The 25,984-nt window shown below is 41.3% G+C and overlaps 1 long non-coding RNA gene across 1 annotated transcript; it reads right to left on the reverse strand.

The window, feature by feature from the left end:
- Positions 1-13,146: 13,146 nt before the first annotated feature.
- On the reverse strand, positions 13,147-20,920 carry LOC142056959 (uncharacterized). The gene is made up of 3 exons (XR_012660496.1): positions 20,834-20,920; positions 19,205-19,370; positions 13,147-14,535 (listed from the first exon to the last, which is right to left on the reverse strand). It is a non-coding gene; the product is annotated as an uncharacterized LOC142056959 (long non-coding RNA).
- Between the last annotated feature and the right edge of the window lie 5,064 nt (positions 20,921-25,984).

The following is a 25,984-nucleotide window of genomic DNA, read 5'->3' on the forward strand; positions in this document are numbered from 1 at the left end:
GACAGAAATAAAAAACCAAAGTATGATAGGGGGAATATTTTTGGGAAGAATGAAACCTGGGGATAGACAACAAATTAACCATTTCTTGTAAATGTGGGAAGTGCTTATTACAATGAGATTTTCATTTGTATTAGCTAAAAGCCCAGCAGTTCAAAGTTCAGTGGAGAATGACAAATAGCCTGAAATAGTCTATGGCCATTAATGTGTTTTCCTCAAGACGTGATTTAATTTCTAAACTTAATCAGAAAGATTTAAGATTTGAATATGTATATTTCTCATGCTGACCACTATCTAGAGATTTAGACTGGAACTACATTAGGCAGTTGTCAGTATGACAATGCCTTCAATGGCTTTATCAGTTTGACTGCTTTTGTGATCTTTATATACAGTAAAAGCCCCAAAATAAATCAAAGTATGCCAATTAGAAAGTGCTTTTGGTAGTATAATTTATTTCCTTAAGGGAATTTGTATAATTTATGTTGTCAAAAGCTATGTCTATTATTTTTTTTTGTCATACAGTCAGGAAACAATTTAGGTTGGAAGGCACCTCTGGAATTCACCTAGGCCAGCCTCCTGCACTAGCTGTGTGGGGCTACCTTCAATGCTAAATCATGTTGCTCAGAAGCCAGCGCTTCTCTAGGTTCATTTTCCAGTGCTTCACCAACCATTGTGAACATTGTATTTTCATGTATACAACCAAAATTTCCCTTTCTGCACCCGGTGGTCATTGCCCCTGAGAAGAGTTTGGCGACATCCTCTCCCACCTCGCCCTACCGCAGGAAGTGGAAGACAGCAATTAAATTCACCGCTAAGCCTCCTCTTCTCCAGACTGAACGAGCCTGGAGCTCCCTCAGCCTCTGCTTCTATGTCAGATGCTCCAACCCCCCCGAGCAGCTTCGTAGCCCTCAGCTGAGCTCCCACTCATCTGCACATCTCTGTTTTGACCCAGGGGACCCAGAACTTGACAGGGTATTGCAGAGTCAGCATCGCAAATGCCAAGTCATCATCCATTATCACACCCCTTGACTTACAGCCCAGGGCCATTAGCCTTTCTCCTGTAATCATATTTTAAGACCAGTGCTTACTCATGTAGAAATCTCTTTGAATACTGAAGAATTAAACTAAGGAATTATTGAAAATATCTCAGAGCTATAATTTTTCTTTGAGAATTTAATTTGGGAATTTCTCTAGACTGTGTGAGTTTAAAGATCTGTAGTCATGCCTCAGATTAGCTAAATCCCTACCACAGACTAATGCCTAAATATGAGGTAAGTATTATGAAAGAATTCAGGATTAGCTTATCATATTTCCACAGAAATCACCAGCCATTCTTTTAATATTTATTTTTGTCTAGTTTTACTTTGTTTGAAATCAGACAACTTTTGAAAATACTGAACAAAGAGCAATTCTTTCTGTTGGTTTTCCTTTAAATAGAGTATAATTCATCTTCTGTTTTGGGTTTTTTTTTTCCCCCCAAGAGTGATCTCCATTAAAAAATGCTCAAGAAAATCGGTCCTTTTTCCCCAACAGCCACTAGGTGTGAAACTTCCTCTTAAAGCAGGGTTAAGAGTTCTTCCTCTTCCAGGAACACTTGAGTGAAGGGAAAGCAGCTGAACTGCTTTGCTTAATCATTCAGTTTATCTGAATTAAGGATGGACTAACACTCCTAGGACAAGTACTATAAAAGAGGGTTTGTAGTGCTGAAGAGGAAAAACTGAAGACTTGTTGGAACAATGTGCAAGAGAATAAATTTCTGCCTGAATTAAGGACATAGTAAGTAGAAGACTATAAGATAGGTGCTTCCTTGCACCCCCATATATTTATGTAGTTCCTTACAAGCTGGGCTGTTGAATTGTGGCATACTGAGCTAGCATGTTAAGAGAGGAGCATATGTGTGCGGAGGGAGATGGGTGGTTATTTTGTTCCCTTTTCAACTGTATATAAATACAGCATGCTGGCATAGGTTGTGATCTATTGAAAGCTTGTATGACTGGACTCCTTACATGCTGACTGACATGGTCTCCTTATAATCACTTATGTCTCTACTTTTTGTCTTGTACATCAGGCAAGGGTTTAACTTATGGGGTGTGCATATTTTTTTAAATATATCTACTATAATTTTCTTGGCTCACATCAGATTCCAGGTTTTTAATTCCATTTGTATGTTGTTAAGCAACTTTATTTGTTAAAATTTTATTTATAACAGACCTTATAAACTATAAGATGTTTATGTTCCTTCACCTGCCTACAGCACTTGCACAACTTCCAGGAAGGGTCTTTTCTGTTGGATAACTTTCTAGTTGCTGCTACTGCCGAATAACTGACACTGCGGTTGTTTGCATTAGCAATAAGAACCCCAGAAGCCCCATCGTTTGAGACACATAATTAACCACAATTTATTCTTCAGTAAAACTTAGAATTTACCATACAATCCCAAAGGCATACTTTTATTCCACAAAATCTTAGTTCATCACATTATGCATAATGGAGCATTTTTGTAAGCATAATCCAGTCTAGTAATGCTACCTCTCACATTAGCATGTATTTAGTAGGATCAGAGAGGGGTGTTAGAACAGGAAGTTCTCGTGCAAGACTAAACTCTGTTTTACGTGCAGGTAGAATAAGTAAGTAGAATAAAGCAACAATCGATGCAAATACTAATAGAAAGGAGCAGAAATATCTGTTACACAAATGTGTTATGTAATAATAAATATAGCTTGTGCTTTTTACAAATTCAGGTAAGCATTTGTGCATAGTTAACAGAGTTGTTAAAGAAACCAAATTAATTTTAAAGGCCAGGTCTTCAATCGTTCAAAATATTATACACTGAAACTAAGTTTGTTTTTTTTTTACTTATCTTCTAAGGTTTCTATTTCTGTGTTTGAATGTGGAATTAGTTTATATATGTATACAAGTTTGGGTTTTTTTTTCTGGTACTGTGCTCACATAAAGGCTTATATAAATTAATCCACATAGTTCTGTAAATTGTACTCCTTGTCTGTGCTCCAAGATTAAGCATGGCTTGTTCTGGTTCAACATAAGGTTAGATATATATAGAAAAAGATCACCAGTGGAGAATAAGGGTATGTGGCTGGTCTGCATATATACTTGAGTGAGTATTGAAGTGCATGAAACTTCTTCAATTATTTCAACAGGTTTCTTCCATTATTTTGTCAAAGTTTCAGTCTCTGGATTAAGTTCCCATGCAGCTCCACAGAGAAGCCACTCTGGTACAGGAGATATCATGAACACCAGCAGGCTGTCTCCTGAGATTAATCATTGGGTTGAATACTTGTATATTGTGTCCTTCTGGGATTTATCTAAACTCAGTTTAACTTCACCAATGGGGGTTTAACAGCCTTTCATACTTACCCTGCTAGCTCAACATCTTCAGCATCTTGTCTTGTTAATGTATCTGAGCTCATAGAAAAACTCCTTAAGACTTATTTTAGTGTGATCTGCGCACAGCCTGTTTTTTCCTGTCTGCAGCTACTTCTACAGTGACTATAGAAGCATAATGCTGAGACTCTCACACTAGCACAATGAGCCAGTACAACCCCACCAGCCAGTGTCAAAGGTGAGGTCTTGGGGTCTGGTTCTGTGCTGTGCCCTTCCCCATGTGCAGCTCTGTGGCCACTGGGCTGAAGTGGACTGATATGCTTAATGCTGCCTCTTGTAACTAAGCCATCTTGGAGATCTCTCCGCTCTAATCTCCTGTAAATCCGACTCCAGGCTGGCATGATTATCAGTTAGTGACTGCAGATTAACAGGATTATATGGGGGGTTATTTGGCATGTTAGGTTTAGTTCAACACAGGGTTTAGATGGAATTGGAACACTTGGAACTGACCTTACAAAAGCCCAGCCAACTTTGATTTTAAGCTCAGTTATGTGAAGCTGATAGCCCTAAGCATAGTAGGTAACTTTCTCTAGGCATCTGCTGCTTCTGCAGTAGCTGTACTGCTCTGAGCATGCTGAGAAGCTCTCTGAGCAGGTGCACTTATTGCATGCCCTAATGCAGCAGCTAGTACCTGACCTGACAAAGAGGCACATGGACATGTAGCTGGAGGAGCATCTTCAATGCCCTCTTTACTCAAGTGACTTTCAAAGGCTTGATCACGCCCCAGTCACAGTCACAGGCTGTCGGCTGCTCTTGAATGGCTGAAGGGATTAGGACTGTGTTACTCTGAAACAAATCACACCAACAACGGACTTTCATGTGCCTGTTTGGCAAGTGTCTCCTAGGTTGTGAACCTGGCTCTGTACTGGAGTATCATACCCACTTATGCCACAGGCTCAAGCTTTCCCTTAGGTACACTTCTTTCCCTAGTGTACCTCATCTTCATGACCAACCTGATAGGCTTCTATGATGGTGTGTGTGACTGGCTGGGTCAATGAAGGGAGAGCAGTGGATGTTGTTTATCTCTACTTCAGTAAGGCATTTGACACTGTCTCCCATAGCATCCTCACAGGCAAGCTAAGGAAGTGTGAATTAGATGAGTGGACAGTGAGGTGGACTGAGAACTGGCTCAACAACAGAACTCAGTCATGATCAGTGGGGCAGACTCTGGTTGGAAGCCCATTACTAGCGGTGTTCCCCAGGGGTCTGTGCTGGGTCCAGTCCTGTTCAACATATTCATCAATGACCTGGACAAAGGGACAGAGTGTAACCTCAGCAAGTTTGCTGATACAAAACTGGGAGGGGTGGCTGATACACCAGAAGGCTGTGCTGCCATCCAGTGAGACCTGGATGGGCTGGATTGCTGAGCTGAGGGGTATCTCACGAAATTCAACAAGAGCAAGTGCAAAGTCCCGCACCTGGGGAGGAACAACCCCATGCACCAGTACAGGCTGGGGGCTGAACTACTGGAAAGCAGCTCTGCTGAGAAGGACCTGGGAGTGCTGGTGGGCAGCAAGCTGACCCTGAGCCAGCACCGTGCCCTTGTGGCCAAGAAGGCCAATGGTATCCTGGGGTGCATTAAAAGAAGTGTGGCCAGCAGGTCAGGGGAGTTTATCCTCTCCCTCTACTCTGCCCTAGTGAGACCACATCTGGAGTACCTTGTCCAGTTCTGGGCCCCCCAGTTTAAGAAGGACAGGGAAACACTTGAACAAGTCCAGCAGAGAGCTACCAAGATGATCAGGGGAGTGGAGCATCTCCCTTATGAGGAAAGGCTGAGAGACCTGGGTTTGTTCAGCCTGGAGAAGAGAAGACTGAGGGGGGATTTCATCAATACCTATAAATATCTAAAGGGTGGGTGTCAGGATGATGGGACTAGGCTCTTTTCAGTAGTGCCCAATGACAGGCCAAGGGGCAATGGGCCCAAGGTGGAACACGGGAAGTTCCACCTCAATATGAGAAAAAGATCATCTTTCCTGTGCGGGTGCCAGAGCAGGGGCACAGGCTGCCCAGGGAGGCTGTGGAGTCCCTTCCCTGGAGACATTCAAACCCTGCCTGGATGCGTTCCTGTGCCCCCTGCTCTGGGTGTGCCTGCTCAGGCAGGGGTGTTGGACAAGATGATCTCCGGAGGTCCCTTCCAACCTCTACCATTCTGTGATTTATTGCTGCACAAAGGGTACCACTTTATCAGGACAGGTTGGAGCAGTGCCTTTCCAAGTCTCCCATAGTCTGAGCCTGATCAATGCAGGTGCTAGAGAAATGGGACAGAATTTCCTTATGCTGAGGAAGAGGCTGAAGCTAAGTTTCCCACTTCCTAAGCTGTTACAGGTGATGGTAGTGGCATTGCTGGAATCATAAGTGTCCTGGCTTTTTAGGGGGAAAAAAAAACAGGCAGTGGGTGTTAATCTGTTCCCCCAGAGAATGGCTGCTGGCATTGCCCTCACAGCAGGTTTCTGGGCTGTAAATCTCCGAAGCAGTAAGACTGATGTGATTATGACAGACAAACTCACAGCACACTATGACTCACTGTCCATGGTATATGCTTTTCTTTAAAGCATTTGCATAGTTCTGGGACACAAACTTCTCATGGCTCAGCCATAGTCTTGAAAACTGAGTATAATTCTTCAGTACTTCCTGAAAAACCTCACTGAAGCTTTAGAACAGTCTTGTATTGTGGTGGTCAGGAGGTTCCAGCAGGATGAGGTGCAAATATATTGCATGACTAATTGGAATTTGTCCTTTCTTCTTTTGTTTGTTGTTCTCATCTATTTTCTTCATCCAAAGTGCTGTGAACTCCCTACCAAAAAACTATTTATCTACCGGATAGCAAAGCAGAATGCTAATCCTGGGCCTTATAGTCACTACTCTGTAAATATTTAATATCAGGGTAATGGCTCTTTGGCAAAAAGGGTGCATAACCCATAATTGTTACTGGCACTGCTATTACAGTCTCCTGGATCCAAGCCAGAATATCTGGTAGATGTTAGAGGAAGCACACTTAGATCCTTAAGTGAAGCACTAACGTAAACACAACAGTGTGTTCTCTCAGTGCCTATTCAAGAAGTGTGTGGTCACTTTGGCTGGATAGTGCTGAGTCTGTGGAAGTTGCTAATCTCTGTGATAGTTGTGAGCCCAAGGCTGAGTCCCAGTAAAGTTCACACATGGAAAGATACTGATTTGAAAAGAATTCTGAAAGAACTAACTAGAGAGCTGGTCTTAAGAGGAGGGGCTGAGGGAACTGGGGTTGTTTAGTCTGGAGAAAAGGAGTCTGAGGGGAGACCTTATCACTCTCTACAACTGCCTGAAAGGAGGCTGTAGTGGGGTGGGTGTTGGTCTCTTCTCCCAAGTTACCGGTGATAGGACGAGAGGAAATGGCCTCAAGCTGTGTCAGGGGAGGTTTAGACTGGAGATTAGGAAGAATTTATTTCCTGAAAGAGTGGCCAGGCATTGGAACAGGCTGCCCAGAGAGGTGGTGGAGTCACCATCCCTGGAGGTATTCAAAAAAACTGTAGACGTGGCAGTTCAGGTCATGGTTTAGGAGACATGGTAGTGTTGGGTTGATGGTTGGGCTTGGTGATCCTAGAGGTCTTTTCCAACCTTAATAATTCTATGATTATATGATGATGATAATTCTGGAGTCAACTTCAAATTGAATTAACTTATTAGCAACCATGTGGCTGAAACTATAAAATGCAGGATTTCCCAGATGTGCCTATTCTTTAAATACTCAGCTTGTGTGTTCCTCAGAAATCTCCATTACGAAAGGTCAAACAAAAATCAGCAACTACAGAATGGGATATTTCAATGAATATGAATTCCATATTAGTGTGTTAATGTCTAATATAAGAAACTGTTCTTTTTTTTCTTCTTAGCCCAAAGACTTTCTAAGATAGGTGCTATTGTATTTTTAAGACTTTTTTTTGCAGTAAAACTGGTTGACTGACAGGAAGACTAATGAAACAAAGCAAATAAAGGCTTACTATGCTGATCTCTGTTCTTTCATCTTTATTCTAGTACACTTAATGGCTTAACATTAAGCCAATAGATTAGCTTAGTTGCTGTATATTTCTTTGCCTGCTAGCTGACTTTGTTCCTTAGGTACCATTCAGCTTCTTCCTCTTGCTCGGAAACTTAAGGCTAAGTACTTATCAGCCCAATGCTGGGAGCAAACGTGCTAGACATAGTAAGAGTTCTCCTGGTGAATGGAGAGGTATGATTTATGATGTATTTGGTTACTGTACTCAAGAGGGACAGAGTGAGACTTTAGCAGTTTCTAGCCAACTGGGAGGGAGGCACGCCTCACCCCACCTCCATCAGCAATGCGCTGACTGAATCTGACTTGCAAACACAGGGGCTGTCTGTCTTTCCTAATACTATCCGGAGTCCTTTCTGCTGACTGGGAGGGAAGGAAGATGCTCTTAACTTTCTCATAATTTCTCTTGAGTGCCAGCATAGCAGAGGATGTCCAGCAATCGCTCGTCTGTTCACTGATTGACAGGTTTGTTTTTAAGGGAAATCTTCTGATTCTGAGAGGAGTCTATGCATGTAATGCCACAGCTTTTATCTTCTGAAGGCACTGTTCTGAAACCATGGCGTTCCTCAGAGGCAACAAATTCTCTGATGCTTTCTTTAACTGATGTAACTATAGATTAATCATATTGTAGCTTGGCAAGTCGTTTTATTGCAAATTGCTTCTGTCTTCAAGCACAGGAAAATGCTCATTGTAAAAAAAATAAATAAAAAAAATGGGGGCTTTCAGCTCCTAGGCATGAATTCTGAGTTGTAAACCTGGGGTCTGGCATAAGTATTCTAACCAATACACATGGAAATAATCTTACAATAGTACGATAGAAAGATCTAAAGAAAAAAGGGGGTCGGTAAGGTAGATTTTTAAAGTATATAGTATTGTATGTGAAAACTTGTGACAGATGGAGACGCTTGTATCATTGCTTGTTTTGAATTTAGAAACATAGAATAGTTTGGGTTGGAAGGGACCTTTAGAGGTCATCTAGTCCAACCTCCCTGCAGTGAGCAGGGACATTGTCAACCAGATCAGGTTGCCCAGAGCCCAGTCCTGCCTGACCTTGAAGGGATGGGGCATCTGCCACCTCTCTGGGCAAACTGTTCCTGTGTTTCACCACTGTCATTGTAAAAAAATTCCTCCTTATACCTAGTCTAAATCTACCCTCTTTTAGTGTAAAACCATTACTCCTTGTCCTATCGCTACAGGCCCTGCTAAAAAAGTTTGTCCCTGTCTTTATTGTAAGCCCCCTTTAAGTACCGAAAGGCCACAATAAGATCTCCCTGCAGCCTTCTCTTCTCCAGGCTGAACAACCCCAACTCTCTCAGCCTGTCTTCATAGGAGAGGTGCTCCAGCCCTCAGATCATTTTTGTGGCCTCCTCTGGACCCGCTCCAACAGGTCCATGTCTTTGCTGTGCTGAGGGCTCCAGGGCTGGAAGCAGTGCTCCAGGTGGGGTCTCATAAGGGCAGAGCAGAGGGGCAGAATCCCCTCCCTCGACCTGCTGGCCACACTGCTTTTGATGCAGCCCAGGATGTGGTTGGACTTCTGAGCTGTGAGCGCACATTGTTGGCTCATGTCCAGCTCTTCATCCACCAGTACCCCCAAGTCCTTCTCAGCAGGGCTGCTCTCAATCCTTTCATCCCCCAGCCTGTATTGATACTGGGGGTCAGCCAGACCTAGGTGCAGGGCCCTGCACTTGACCTTGTTGAACCTCATGATGTTCACACACGCCCACTTCTTGAGGTTGTCCAGGTCCCTCTGGATGGCATCGTGTCCCTCAGACAGGTCAGCTGCACTGCTCAGCTTGGTGTCATCTGCAAACTTGCTGAGGGTGCGCTTGATTCCACTGTCCATGTCATTGATGAAGATATTAAACAGCACCGGTCCCCAGACAGACTCCTGAGGGACACCACTTGTCACCGGTCTCCATCTGGACTTTGAGTTGTTGACCACTACCCTCTGGATCCACCATTGAACCAATTCCTTATCCACAAAACAGTCCACCCATATGTCTCCAATTTAAAAGGATGTTGTGGGGCATCGTGTCAAAGACCCTACAGAGTCCAGTTAGATGGCATCTGTAGCTCTCTCCTTGTCCACTGATGTAGAAATTCCATAATAGAAGGCAATTTGTCTGGTCAGGCAGGACTTGCCCTTGGTGAAGGCATGCTGGCTGTCTTGAATCACCTCCCTGTCCTCCATGTGCTTTACCATAGCTTCTAGGAGGATCTGTTCCATGATCTTCCCAGGCACAGAGGTGAGGCTGACAGGTTGGTAGCTCCCACTGCCTTCCTTTCTACCTTTTTTAAAAATGGGTGCAATATTTCCCTTTTTCCAGTCACCAGGGACTTCATCTGACAGTCATGACTTTTCAGTTATGGATAGTGGCTTAGCAGCTTCATCACCAGTTCCCTCAGGACCCAAGGATGCATCTCATCAGGTCCTGTAGACCTATGTATGTTCATAAGAGGACTGATCAAATAATTGTTTAATTTAATGGGAATTTCTCCACTTGATCTTATGGGGTCTAGTTTAGGTCTAAATACCTTTTTAAAACTGTGATGGATACTTTCTTAAGTGGAGGGAAGGAAAGTGTGGTTGGGAAATCTTTGCACCATATCCTTCTTAATAAAAGAAAGACATTCCTTACTCAGTCAATGGGCCTAATTCTGTATTACATACCTTAGTTACGGTGAGACAATTCAGGGAGGAAAGATGTTGTATATTTAAGCTATTATCCTGAAAAACAGGAAAACTGAACTGAAAAAATAAGCTATTCTCCTGAAAGTACTGAAGGCTTAAGTTTGAAATTCTTATCTTGTATCTTTTTTTATTAATTATCTCTTTGAGTCCTAAGACAGAAACCATATCACAGAAAGCACCCTTTGCTTAGGCACCCAGTGTAAAATACAAGTAAAGATGACAGACTTCCTGAAGTCTGTCAAGCAGATCAGAAAAACAAACCCATCTGTCTTTAATAACCTATGGTGTTAATTGATTTGGAGTAAATTTTCTGTTCAAGATTTTCAAGAGGAACAATATCCCAAGTCCTATAAAATAGCTTCTTTCTGCAAGTGCTTTTTGGGGTTTCTGTCCTCAGAGGCAGGAGGCAATAACTGACAAAAGCAGATGTGAAGGCTGCAGGCTTGCTTACTGGCTTACTTTCAAGTTTCTTTCTATGTCTTTTCTTCAGAAATGGTCTCACTGTTGTCCCCGTTGTTTGCCATATAATGTCTCAATCCCAAAAATACTTTATTTGGAATAGCTAAAAAATCCACCTGCACTAAGTCATAAAGTCCAAAGCTCTAAGGCTGCAAAGCTGGAAGCTAGGCTGGCTGAGAACTCTAGGTTGGCAGTAAGCACTTCCCTCTTATATTGGTAGACTATCCTGGTGAATGTATTTAGCCGTAATGTAAGAGGATGAGTCAAAATGTGTACAAAATCCAGATGTTTCCAGCGTATCTACATCAGCCTGGCTCTCTCAGTACCACTGGCAGGGAACAGGAGAGCCAGCTGATGCTAGCTTCAGCATGCAGCCCTTCTTGCTCCTTAAGCAGTAAGACCTGACACTTTCCAGGCTCCTAGTCCAGATAGTATTAGCTCGCTCTCTATAAGCCCCTGTTCTACTCATGCCATCCTGGTATACCCCATTCATCCTTCCTTTCCTCCCTGCTCTGAGGAACGGTTTTGGTCCTCAGCCTGAGGATGAGACTGTCTGTGTGGCTCAGCCATAGTTGTAAGAGGGCAAGGGCAGAAGAAGAGGAGAAAGAAGGTGGCTGTGTGGAGAAAAGCAAAGGATAGAGAAACATGTTTCTCAGTTCTGAGTCTGTGTGTTTTGTTGGGTCCTTCCCACCCCCCTGCCAAAACCAAAACCCCCCAGATAGCACTGTGCTGAAGCATGGGGTGGTCTCCCTCATCCAATGCCAGACCTTAACTCCTGATTATCTCTGTACCTCCAGGGTGTATGTTTCCCACTGAGTCTCATGTTATAGTAACAGAACATCAAATCATAGATTCTAAGAATGTACAGCAAATCACTGAAGATTAATCTTCGGTCCTCCCTCATAGTAAAATCAGTGGCAGCTGAGAAATGGAAATGAACTTCTTATTTCTGGTGCTAGGCTAGAATCCGAACTGCTTGAAAAGAGTTTATATCTACTTTGTCTTTTAAATCAGACAAAACAGGTCCATGAATGAGAAAGAAAATAGACAAGTAATGGAGCAAGGGGTTTTCTTTCTCTTCCCCACCACACTGAAACCAAAGCATCCTACTGAGAGACACAGTGCCCTCATGGCTTTGTCTTAGCAGCCAGTTGTTGTTCCTCATTCCTAACCCTAGCGTTATGGTGGAGGGGACAAGGAAGCTTTTGATTTATCCTAGACCTTTTATTAGGAAGAAATTTTATGAACAAACATCACAGACAATGGATAGAAGAACAAGTAGTAAAGATTTGTTTAACTAGGGAGTTGTCAAATCAGTTTGCTATAATGTTTATTACTGTTCCATTACTTTATTACTGCTACTTAGTTTACAAATTGGCAAGGGATTTTTGTGGTCATACAACAGCTATACATTTTTAATTTAAGTTTAAAAGGAAGAACAAATACATAATGCTGGAAGACACCTGGATTTCTAGCTGAAAAGGAACTTCATGTTCTGTAATAGAAAGGTATTCCAGTACAAATTTTTTGGATTGCAAGCTGTTTTTCAAAAGGATTAAAAAATAACTTGAGCTTTAGAACAAGTGAAGCAGATAGAATGAGATCATAACAGAGCGTGTATTGCCAGATCACTTTGAAGAGAGTGTTATCAACTCTTACACTCTGACAAAGGATTTGGTGTCATCTGACACTGCTACAGAAACTGAGTAGATCAATTTCATGCAAAAATACTTAAGAGTAACCTTGAGGAGGGGCAACTATAGTTAAAAGTTGTTTTGTCTGCTGAGCTGTCAGTATTTCAAGACAATCCCTGTAAACATGAAAGAACATGTAGGAAAGAGGGCAGCTTAAAAGAGAGTCACAGCCAGATTCCTTCCTCCTTGGGTTTTTGAAAAAAGTTAAGCAGCATGTGATCAAAAGTTATGAAGTCTTGTTCTCAATCTCTGTAGTTATCTGAAGCTGTTACATTATCCCTTTCACTACTCATATCTGCAAGCTCCCTTGCTCTGATCTCCAAGCATTTCTTTGGGTAGAACAACAATTCATATCAGTAAAGATCAGTTCAGTTTAGAGGTGATGGATCTAGGCTTGGATGGTCAGTGTCCAAATGCAGTCAGTCTTCTCGATATTGCCTTTCATGAACAGCCCACTGCAAAGGAGAAGCATAGATATGAGGAATAACTTCATATATAATCTGCTGTCTCAAAAAATCTGTGGTCAGTCAGAGCCTTGTGTAACACAGACAAGTCTTGATTTGGCCAGAGAAGGCTGTGGCTTCTGCAGAACTATGTGTACAGGCATGAGTCACAACAAAGATGTGCATGTAAATGTGCTGCAACCTAACCTCCAGTTTGAGAGATTATCTTATCCTTGATGTATCCTATCCCACAAAGGATACTAGGCTTTAATCAACCAATGTAGGTCAGGACAGAGGTCACTTAATGAGGTCTGAATGCCATAGGGTCTGGTGTGGTAAACAGGCTTTGGCATTAACATCTGCTCTTGTGGATTTTGGGGTGAAGTGTGAGCATAAGGTAATGTCCCAGAAAAAGATGAGGAACGGCACATTATGTATTAATTCCAACTAGAATTAGGTCTAAATTACTTATACACAGAGAAAGGAGTTGAAGAATTAAAGCTACAGTTTCAAGCAAAACTGAGGCTGGGATAATTGCAGACAGCAGGATGCCATGGTAGTACTTTGCACCTAGAGGGAAACAAATATTAATCAAAACAATTAAGTGACAAACCAAGCCACGAGGATGTGGGGGCCATGGGGCAGAACTGAGCCTTGGATAACATCATGTTCCGGTCTTGTAGAAATATGAGGAAAGGTAAGATGGGGACAGCAGCTTAAGGAGCTTCAGGAATTTATTTTGTACCTTGATCAAATGCTGTGAGAGGTGGAATGGAAAGCTGTAGTAACAAAAAACAGCTGCAGGAGACTGAGTGGAAGAAATCACCAAAATTGTCCAAATTTCTGTTTCAAGAAAAGTGCAGTCTCTCAGACCTGCAAAATATAGTATTTACTCTACCTTGCTGGCTTGAGGATTGTTGACAAACTACAGTTGACACCAGCACTGACTATTTCAAGGAGTGACATATATGAAGGGTATTCCATAGAAATAGCATATATATCTATATTGCATGGCTTATGTGCCCACCTAATGCAGTTATAATGGCAGGTACTGTAGTGAAAGAGGTTATGTCCATATGGTATGTTACAATTTTTGCTTCCTTTGAGACAGTAAGAATTCATACTGGAGTAACAGTGGCTACATTAAAAGTTTGTCTAGCTTATTCTGGCTAGCTGTTTCTTACAGGCTGGCTAGAAGCTGCATGCCTCTTCTGCAACAGTAATTACACAAGTTAGTTTTTTGCTGTTCCAGCTTCCCTGGGTTATGCTTTTGCAGCCTAATGAAGCAATCAGGCAAATTTCCATCTTTTGTTAACTGCTTGAGAATTTATCTGTTTTCTGTTAGGGAAGAAGGGGGAATAGCAAACAGTGAAACCAGTGAAACATCATCATGAGTTTCAATTTAGACAAATTCATGATGTTTCGCTCTTCTGTTGTGGCTCTTCTGTATATATCTGTTACTATCTTGAGTACGAAGTTGGAAAAACTGACTGCAGTGGCATTATTATCATGCTTGCTTGCAGATCATCAGCTTGTTCTGGTACAGCTGATAAAAATGGTATTTGGCTCTATTTAATGTCATACCTTTTGTTGATAATCAATTACTAAACTACTATTCTTCTAAACACCATGTTATGCTTTTTACACTGTTTAGTCTGATGCTGAAACACCATGCAGGAGATTCTTTCAGGGACAGGATTCACATGTTGTCCTCATATCACCAGTTGATACTTGATGTGTTACGGAAGAGCAATGAGCAGTTTTAGACTTCACCATCTATTGAGCAGACCTCTTATTGCTGTATATCAGAATTGCGAGCTTCACATTCAGAATTTAGTTGTCAGAGGGGTGGGAAGGAAAAGAAGAGAAAATGTGCATAAGACCAGAGAAGTATTTTACTATATACATATTGCTAAAAGCTCTCAGAAATTCCTGTAAGACTTGTCTGTTTCTGCTGTTAGGTCTGGCTTAGCCAGGCAGATAAAACTAGCTTACTAATTGAGAATCCACTCCACTTTATAAAATAAATGAAAGGAAAATGGTTAATGAGTTTGTCAATAAGCCTATTACCCCTGTGCCCCTCCACAGTGAGACTTGAGAGTAATGGGATTGCAGCAGTTTGTGGTGTTCAGGAGCACACCCTACACATCTGATGTGCACAAACCTTTGTTGCGCAATGTTAGTGAACAAAAAACACTCTGAAAGCCTAATGTGTATGCAGTCCTCTCAGAGAGGGGTTGGGCTGGGGAGGAAAAGGGAGCAGGCATGACAAACACTTGTGATATTTAACATTCTCATGGGTTGTATTCCTCCATCACAAAAAACAGGCAAGTACAAGAATCTAAACATTTTTACGTAATTACAGTATTTCCTGTTCCAGGTCTTTAGGAACAGATAGCCAGGAGCTGTCAGACCTCTCTCCCCCAGAGACACTAAAGATCTGTTATCACAACTGAAGTAGAAACAGCATAAGCAATTATCAAATAAGATGGAAGTAAAGGGGAGAGAATTTTAATGAAACCTGTTCTGAAATGGAAGTAAACAGCTGAACAAGGAACTTTATTGCAGGAAGCTTGAGAGGATGGACAAAAGGTGAGGAAAAAAGAAATTCATTAAACATTGCCCTAAAGGCAAACTAATAACTCAAATAGTCTGATTGTAGTCCAGTCTTCCTTGGGATGTGACTGACTTCTCTGCTTTTCCTTTCCCACTCTCAGCTCCTTGTTCTAACAGAGGGTATTTAATTTGTAGGACTATACTAGCAACAGGCTGCTTCTGTAGGCTGTAGTGCTCCATTTTGTTGGTAACACTCCTTTGGTGGCTTCCCCAGCAAGCAGTGCTGGCTGTGGTGCCCTGCTTCTCTCTGACCTGGAGGGTCTGGATCCAGCTCTGATTTGCCTCTGCTCTGAGCAATCTCTTGCACCAGTTCCTGGCAGCACTGCAGCACCTCAGGAAAAGTGGAGAATTGTACCAAAATGGACATGTACTCTGCAGCACAATTCCTTTTTAAAATAAGCATACCAGACCACTGCTGGGAGGGGAGAAGCCTAAGGCTAAGGCTGCCTGTTACAGCATTAGATGAGGAGAGATTCCTTGGGCGCATTGAGAAGATTATGGTGCAACCACAGTAGTGTTTTATTTTGAACTGCGGTAAACCAAGATGTGTTCTGGCTTGTGAGGCAGAGAAGTCTTGGAGCATGTGAACTGGATGTCTTGTAAGTTTAGGAAAATGAGAACTGTTTTAATGACTAATTTAGACACAGCCTGTAAGGCATAATTGCTTCATGTGGCACAACAGGAGTGTGCCCAGGGAACCAAACAGTTGATGCACAAATATGCATATAAACCAGCACAACTTAGCTTGGGAAGAGTATGGCCAATAAGTCTCACAACACAAGAATTAGGGAGCTTCCAGAGAAGTCATCAGAAAAGAAGATAAAATTGCCAGTCTCATGTATTGATCCCGTGGAACTCATTGTCATTAGGATGTTGGATCAAAAATATAAATTGAAGAAGTGAAACAGGAGCATGGAAAATGGATCCAAATACATACTCTAAGTTAGGAAGCTCCTAAGAAACCAATAACCGGAAGCTGGACCGGAAGGTGAATTCGGAAATGCTTTTCATATATTTGCTTTGTTTCTTACAGCATCCTTGAATATCCACTATTAGCCATTATAAGATGTGAATACGGGGCTGGACCAAATATAGAACTGACTGGTTTTATTAAAGTGAGACTGTGTAGTTATCTGTACCTTGCAAAGGTTCTGCAAGGAAAGGACAACTCAAGGGAAAAGGGTACATCTCCTTCCTAAGCTAAGGAGTCCTTTATATACTCAGTCTCACACAGCAGAATTCATCATTTCTGTCCTTCTCTGCATCTTTTGTGAGAGGAAAGGCCCATAACAGAATGTACTGCTGGCTGCAGTCTGGATCAGTAGCAACATATGGACTCTTCTATTAAGATTTATTTTAACGCTTTGCTTGTTTTGTCTGCCTCAGAACTGAACTGACAGCTTCCTAGAACTATGCACAATGGTTTCTAGAGCTTCCCAAATTAAAATACCTACCCATTAGTCCATTATTGTATATGTATTAAGATTTTTTCTACATTGATTAATATGCATGTATGAGCAATTAAGCTTATCTGTCAGTTAAAACACAAAGTGACTTTCTACAACTGCAATCTGCTTTAGATTCGACTGTCCTCAGTACACTGTTGTGCAAACCCTCCTCACCTCTGCCCTCCTTTTCAAAATAACTCAATGATAGGTTGAGCAATACGATCCCCAGATAATGGTAGTAATGCGCATTACTCTAAGATTTGATGGAATTAATTTTATGCAGAATTAGCTACATTCAGCACTATGACCAATATCCAATTTAGCATGGTGTTTTAGCACTTGTATAACTTGCTTCTGTGCGTAGATAGCATGTTCTTGCATCCTGTACTGGACTGGAACAGTGAATTTCCTTTCACAGACTGGGTCGTGCAAAGTACTTACACCCCTGATTTGTCACTACACCATAAATGGGAGGTGAGGGGATCTATACCACAAACTCTGCTATGCCATTACTGATTATTTCAATAGTCACTTGGGGAATAAGGTCATGACTTTGTACATTCTTCCCAACGGCTTAGTATGCACTAACTATAGATTCCTGTTTCTGTTCTCAGGTTAATGTTTTATTAATTAACAACATATGCATTAACATGAAAGTAATGCCCCTTGAACCAACAGCAAAGTGAAATGCAGGAACATTAGTGTTGTTCCAGGATTTTTTTGAAATATGTGGTATGAGTCATGCATTTGGGTATAATTCAATCACTATCACATCCTCTTGGCATAACTGGCAGTAAAATCTGAGTCTCATGAAATGTCCTAGGTTCTTCTGATAATCTAGTGACAATCTTACTGTTAATGATTTGCTTTATATCATATCAGTGTTTTTCCTTTGATATACTACTAGCTTACAGCAAGAAGTGACAGCAGCTTGCTCAAATTGCAAACCTTCAGCAGCAAGAGTGGTCAGAGGTCAGCTCAGACTGAACTTCAAAACTAGTACTTAAGACTCAACGGACGAAAATGTTTCTACAAGAGGAAATGCTTGAGCGTGAGTGAAGCAGATAAAGGTGGAAAGAAACTTTATATGGTAGCTGTCAGTAGCAACCCAAAGAGAGGACACTGGGCTATCGTATTGTCGTGGTTTAACCCGGCAGGCAGCTAAACACCACATAGCTGTTCTCTTACTCCCCCCCCACAGTGGGATGGGGGAGAAAATTGGAAAAAAATGTAGAACTTGTGGGTTGAGATAAAGACAATTTAATAAGACAGAAAAGAAAGAGAAAATAATAATAATGACAAAAGACTATACAAAACAAGTGATGCACAATGCAATTGCTCGCCACCTGCTGACTGATGCCCAGCCAGTTGCTGAGCACTGGCTGCACCCCCCACCTCCCTGGCCAACTCCCCCATAAATTGGCTCTCTGAGGAGAACAGGTAGAGTGTAATTATTAATAGTTTCTGAGAGATGGTTCCTGAAGTACAGAGATGACAGCAATGCTGAGCACAAGTACCAGATTAGCCTAATGACCAGTAATTTTATCATATCAGCAAAGTGATAACCTTAATCCAGACCCCAGAGATGATAAACAGCACTAGAGGGAACATATATAGCAAGTAAGGTGTGACAAAGCGCAGCTCTGAGAGCAAATAAATCAACATGACCAGCAACTATTAACCTAACAATGAATGCTTATAACAAATTTGTTTTAACGCTCTCTGGTCAGATCTGTCATTATCTCAACCCTTTGAGTCTATGTTGAGTGCCAAAAAGGACTGTTTAACCCCAGCTGGCAACCAAGCCCCACACAGCCGCTCACTCACTCCCCTCCCTGGGTGGGAACAGGGGAAAGAATCAGAAGAGTAAAAGTAAGAAAACTCATGGGTTGAGATAAAGACAGTTTATTAGGTAAAGTAAAAGCCTTCTGTGCAAGCAAAGCAAAACAAGGAATTCATTCACTGTTTCCCATGGGCAGGCAGGTGCTCAGCCATCCCCAGGAATGCAGGTCTCCATCAGGTGTAACAGTTACTTGGGAAGAGAAAACATCATCACTTCAAACATCCACCCCCCCCCCCCCCCTTCTTCCCTCAGCTTTATACGCTGAGCATGATGTCTTATGGTACGGAATAACCCTCGGGTCAGTTGGGGTCAGCTGTCCCAGCTGTGTCCCCTCCCAGCTCCTTGTGCACCCCCAGCCCACTCCCTTGTGGGGTGGGGTGAGAAGCAGAAAAGGCCTTGGCTCTGTGTAAGCCCTGCTCAGCAGTAACGAAAACATCCCTGTATTATCAACACTGTTTTCAGCACAAATCCAGGACATAACCATGTACTAGCTACTACAAAGAAAATTAACTCTATCCCAGCCAAAACCAAGACAACATAGGGTGTTATGCAGATTTATAACTTGGTGCTTTTATGTTACCTGAGAAGCTGTGCATATGTCTGGAAGCTTGTACAGTTACAGGGTATGCTGTCTTCTCACTGGAAGAGCTCTTTTGCTAAGAGTCATTCACCAGATGTCTTCCTGTGGGGTTTAGGCATTTTCTCTGAAGGCTCAGGGTGTGTTCTTCAACATCAGAAATCAGTGCCTGCAACAGTGCAGTATGAAACACTTCAACAGTCCTTGGCTAGGCCACTCTTCCCATCTGCCCTTAATTACAAAGTTGTGTTCTGTCCATTATGTGACAATCATCACCCCAGGGAAAGCACAGAAATCTTTTATGGAATTATTTCATAATATGATGTAGAAGATTTGAACTGGTAGGTGGTTGGTTATTCCTGGAAAATAATCCTCAACCTTCAGTCCCGCTGCAGGAAACATACTCAGCTCCATGTGGAAATTGGTTTTAAATGTAGCAAACCTTGTGTGAAGATGAGCCATATAAGTTCACCTGTCACAAGTTATTCTTCCTCTCCATAGGAAAAGTTTGGATCCAAAATAATGGATTTCTGTCAATGCCCCTTTATTCCATAAATTGAATACAAAGAGACCTTATTCACTTGAAATCACAGTGAAATGAATTTAACTTCTAATGTCTTCTTGGAATATGCTGTTCTGCTTAAATAATCAATTTTATAAATGATTAGTCAACTAAATAATTAGTCAGTTAAGAAGTATTACTTATCATCTTGTGCAAAGGCTGACAATTAAGTTTTTTACAATTTGTTTTACAATTTGACTGCAACTGAAGCAAAGATGATTTTTTTTAAACGGAGAACTCCTTTTGCTGTTACAAGTGTTAACCAGCTGAAAGAGCCCTGCTTTTGACAAACAAAGTTACTATACTATACTAAACTCTTGTAGTGTCACCCACCTCCCTTTCTAGAGATTACTGTTCAAATGGCTCCGGTTTCCGGAGCAGAAAATCATGGAATGGAAACACTGTTATGCTCAAGATATAGTTTATGGGTAAAGAGGAAGCACACCTTTGATCTTCTAAGAATTTATTGATAACTGTGAGTTTATTGTTGCTATAATTGGAATTTTAAGTCTCATTATTAGTCCAGATCTGTTTATTACAGAGGAAGAGAGAATAACAATGGAGTCAGAAGTGTTATACACACACTCCTCAGCTCCTGCTCCTCTCCCTAGCATTATGGCCACCCACCCCCTGCTCCTCCAGGTCCTAAGGCTGATAGTTTTGCCCTGGTGGGGGGTGGGTTATAACAAGTTATCTGTACCTCCAGTCCTTTTTTTTTTTTTTTTTTTATTATTGGTCTGCAGCTCCACATGGCATGTGAATTTACTATATAATGGTGCCTTTTATGTATGTTAGGTACTAATTTTTGTTGACTATGTCTTTGCTAGACTGCCAGTCACCTGGTGGCAGTGGCCAGGTTTGGCCAAGAGCCCCGATCTGCAGACAACCCCCTGGTGATGAGGCAGGTCTGAGTCTCAGATGAGAATCAAAGTCAGCAAGTTAGGGGCAGGCAGGTCCACAGGGATGAGGCAGGTCCGAGTTTGAGATGCCAAGTCAGGCCTGTTGGTCAGGGTAAAGGTCTGGATAAGCTTAACCTGGACTGAGGACAACCGCCGAGACCATCCCCTCACCATGCTCTCCTGAGTGAAGGTAGAGGGGAGTCCCTGCTCTTCAGAGAGGCTCTCCTCACTGCTGGGTGCCTGCACCCATCCTCTGAGCTGGCCCTGAGCCCAGGATAGGCTATGTGCTCAGGGCCTTGTCACCAAGAACTGCTGAAAATGGTAATAATTAACAGACTTTGACCCAAATAGCTTTTGAAATGTAAAGCAAGCACTTCAGCCATGAGCCTTTCCAGTATTTCATAACACCTGGAAATGTAAGGGAGTTTTGCATCTTTATGTTCATGTAATTGAAACCTACTGAGTGTGATGAAACATTTTTTGTAGCCTTTTTAAAGCTATAGTAAAAGACATTTAAATGCCCCTGGAAATCACAGCTAAAGCTTGGAAGAGGTGGAAGGATCTATCTCACTAGTTTTTCTCTTTCATTCTCCAGTTCCTCAAAGTGGGAGAAAACCACCTTTGTTCACAACATGCATAATGTTACCATATTTACATATTAGGCTTTACTTATACAAATTAAGGTAGTGACACTTTAAAGCCAATTCTTATATTACTTTATCTTTCCCTACTTTTAGAGGGGAATACTTTGGTAATAACTCTTAGCCTTCAACAGAATAAATTGTGAGCTGTTGCTTGCTAGGTTTCATGAATCTGCAGAGAGAATAATTTGTTACACAAATATCTCTGTGTTATTTTTAGTCCCTAGATGAAGAAAAAACGAGATATCAGACCTAAAACTACAGCTAGACGAGCTAAAAGGGTCTGGCAGCTTGAAGCAAAGCTGGGATTGGGGCTATTTAAAATAACTGGGCAGGTTGGATAGGGCAAAGTTTATTTTCCTAGCTTGATTTCCAGGACCAACTTTCACAAGAAAGCAACATGAGTATATATTTCTACTCTGGGCTTGCTCTGCCTCCTTTTTAGGCACATTCAGCATTGTGAGGAATGTGTGGACTCTGGGCTCGAGCAGCACTCGCTGCTCCCAGGGGGCTGGAGCTCGAGCCCTGCAACTCAAGTTTTGAGCAAACTAGAGACTGGCTGAGAGTGCAATGCATGCAAAGGCATTTTGTGTCATTTCCCCCTCCACAGAGGTCACGAGTGATGTCTAAGACTAGAAGGAGTCATTATATTGTCAAGGATAATACTGTGAGTCAGAACACAGAGCTTCACCTGGAGGTGCCTTGTGTTAGAGCCTGATGTGTTAGCAGTTTAAGTGATCTTTCAAAAAGATCACTAGTGCTCCTCTGAAGATTTCAAGAGGAGTAGTAAACAATTCCTAACTGTAATAGGACTGCTGATTGGAAAAAGAGTTTCTGTAGAAATTGCCTGCCTGTTCTTGATGTCTATAATGATACTTTAGGAAAAGATGTGTAAAGAATTCATCTGGCCATCTGCCTGCTGGAAGCAGGTTTTGCTACTACACAAAGAGAGAAGGAAGGCTCAAGCCCTTACCCTGATGAGAAGTTGTTTCCTTGCTTACAACATTAATAAAGACAACAGAAGTTGCTCAAACATACTGATCTTGGGAATTCTGAAAGTATTGTCCAATGTTCAGCCAAAAAACCCCTAGATGCTGGGTACTCTGACCCTAGAAAGGCTTCATTTTGGGGCACAATCCTTCTTGATCACAAGAGTTACTTTGAGCATGTTTCCTTTACACCTGGAAAGAACCTGTACCCAGGAGCAGCTCTGGTCTTAACTCAGGGCATGACCTTACAACATAAAAGCTTTTACTTGTCAATATTTAATTCAACATTTACTAAATGGCAGGTGGATGCTAGTCTGACTTCACTGGAAATAACTTGGCAAAGATTTAACTAGCTTTAATCTACATGGAAGGTAATGTTGCAAATAACCCTAACATAATGACAACATTAAATTCATGGCTTGTAAGATCTTTCCGAAATGATGACACACCAGACTTGCATGTGTAAATGAGAGAAAATGGTTAAAACAACACTAACAGCCAACACGACAAAGGGTAATTATTAACCACTTTTTCTTCCAAAGAACTGGGAAATACTCTGCTGTAGCTGATCCAAGGCACTGTAATAATCAGTAAAAACTATTTTCAATTAGGCAATATTCTTGTTCTGTTCCCCTCCCTCCCCGGATCTGTTACACCTGCTTGTACTGACACCTATATGTTGGGAACTTTGGCGTTTTTAAGCTGAAAAGACTACTAAATAAAAATGGTCGGTGTCCTGGCTTTTCTCTCAGTACTATGGTTTTAGCAGTGCAGGAATGTGATACATTTCCATTAAGAACATGCAGCCATGAAACACCAAGTTCCAGCTTTGGGGGTTTGACTAAGTAAGAAGCTAGAGTATTTATGTATGTGCTTAATTTTCCTATGGAATTAGGTTTAAAACTAAACTGTATAAACTGTATACTACTCCTTTGCAAAATCAGGGCATTTTTATAGAACTAAAATCTAAGCACCAATTTGGCTTACCAATTTGAGACTGAATTTCCAAAGCAGCCTACCTGCATAGAAATTGGATACATCTTTATGTGTGAATGAGCATTCACACATACAGTTACAGACACTGTATACTCTCCGGTTATCACATGTATATCAGCATTTCTGTTCCTAACAATGAAAAAATTCCTTTTGAACCTGAAATTAATATTTCATAGACTTCTGTCTGAATATTCAGTTGGTGAGCTTTCAACTTAGGCTTGCTTGTAAAGATTCTATTTTTTCCTGTTGTGTTTAAATTTCAGTTAAAAAAATCTTTGCTTTCTTGTGTGGTATCTAACAAAGCAATTCTTGTTTGTCCTCTTTCTTAGTCATGACTGTGTAAGTTGCCCTTGAGATGATTTATTTGTATTCTTGCTCAAGTTGATACAGGCCAAATTTATAAACTTGAATCTTAAGAAAACTTTGTTTAGTCTGAAAGGATTAGTTCTAGCACAGAATGGGCTAGAATAATCACGGAATTCATACTTTTTTTCACAGGCATGTCTTCCCAAAGCTTACACAATCACATATAACAGGTTTTATAATGTAGCAGTGCCAGCTTCATAGTCTTGTCTTGCTTATTTTCCTATCCTTATGCTAATCATGGGACATGCTGAGCAAACAAGTCCTTTCCACAAGTGACGAATGCTACTAAGAAGTAGTGCATCTTGCTTTTAGATGTCACAAACCTAATCACTTTTTATTAATTTCAAAGTTGTGAAGATTTCAGTTAAAATGCAGATTATGTAAAATGTAAATTAAATGGATATAGGTCTGGAAGGTATCATCTGTCACTTACATCTAAGATACAAGATATATTTGGACCTCACCCATCCACTCCCTCACTCTCATTCCAGAGAGTAAGGAGAGAATCTCCTATTTCCTTATAACCACTGTAACACGTGTGTTACAAAGGGCTAATGTATAAGACTTTACTTTTTTCCTGCTAATTTTAAGATATTGGGTGCCAAGTTTAAGACACTTTTAGATAAAAAATGCTAGGGGATCTTAAGGAGAGCATATTTTCCTGTCCCCCCAAAGTGGTGTTTTCATTGATTAGCATCTTGTAACTGGAAAAACGCCTATGTTCAGCTGAAGCAAACTGATGGTAATATCTTTTGAGAACTTCACTGAGATTTATGTAACAGGGTCAAAAGTGATCTGCAGGAGCTGCCAGAACAATCATAACCTGAAATACAAACCAAGCACCACATGCTCAATAATGCCACCTTCCCTAAAACAACAGGGTTCCTTCAAATACCAGCCAGAACTTACAGTTTCAGCCAACTCACCTCTGTACAGCTGCCTCTCTACCTAACTCTTGGATAGCTTAGCACCCGCAAGCTTACAGCAATCCAATTAAATTAGCTATTAAGGTCCTTGAGGAACTGCTGATGAGCTTAATTTAACATATATTGGATTTTCAGAGAATGTAATATGTGTACCAGCAGGGAAAAGCCCAAACAGAGAACCTTTTCACACTGAACAGTGTTCTTATCTCTGCTTAGCATTGGCATATAAGGAACTGACAGAAAAAGCAAAGTCAGACCCTTGTCCTGACCTGTGTTTTGTTTAGTGTTTAAACTAACGCTGATATGGAGCTCCTTCTCTATGGCACAAAGCCAGAATGGCAGACAAAGTAAATCTTTTAACAAACTACTGTGGTTTTTGTTACTGTACATTATGTCTTGTCCCAGCCTTTCAAAACCTTGCAAAGGGATGACTCCCAACAAGTACCATACGCTGTCTCACATGCACAGGTACTGGCCCAACATGTCACTGTTAAAAGCCATTTACAGCACAGGGAATACTGTGGGTGTTCTTCCACCTGGTCACTTGTAATCGGCTAAGAGTATATGAATGCGAGTCCTAGCCTTGGGCGTTTGAATGTCAAATGTCTATTGGTTCAAGTGTGGGAAGCAAAGCTTTTTCACGTTGTGTGGCAACTGAAACAAAGACCTCTTGTATGGTATTGCAGCCATACAAGGCAGTTTGTTTTCTATTGGGTAGGAAAGACTTACTGCATGAATTCCAGCTGAAGAGTCATACTATTCTTTGTTTTTACTGTTAATCATTTATTACTTCTGAAAAGGTATAAAAGAGTTAAAGCTAACTCTGAGTTTAATTCAATGATTTAACTGTCCCTATTTCAGAGAAGAGGGCTGCTTCAGAACTGCACTGAAGTTCAGAAATCACTGGAAGTGAAGAACACTGGATAAGTGGTGAGTAGCGCCTAGAAGTTGGACTTGACACTCTGGAGCAACTTCTCAAATTTGGCAATGTTCTCAAGGGTTTGACTCGAGGAGGGAGGAATAGATTTATCTTGGTATAAACAAATTTTGTGAAATTTGTCAACAAATAATTTCCTGGGCTAGTCAAGTACTGAGCTTCTATATAAGCAGTCATTAACTCTCAAATCTCGATCTTCTTCTCCTGGTTAATAGATTTCTATGGAAAATAGCTTTACTTTTTCCCCCAATTTATATTAAAAAAAACCCCACTTTCATTTTGAAATAGGAATTCAATCTTTCCCCTTCTCGGTAGAAGAGATCAGATTCTGACTTTTATGAAATACTTAAATCCAGACACAATAACTCATCATCTTGTAAAGACACTTTAGGACTGATAGTACAGATATAGATAAAAAGAGGCATGCATATTTTTTAACACTGTCAACTGATTACTTAAGATAACAG

Source organism: Phalacrocorax aristotelis, chromosome 4, assembly GCF_949628215.1.
Source record: "Phalacrocorax aristotelis chromosome 4, bGulAri2.1, whole genome shotgun sequence".
Lineage (NCBI taxonomy): Eukaryota > Metazoa > Chordata > Aves > Suliformes > Phalacrocoracidae > Phalacrocorax > Phalacrocorax aristotelis.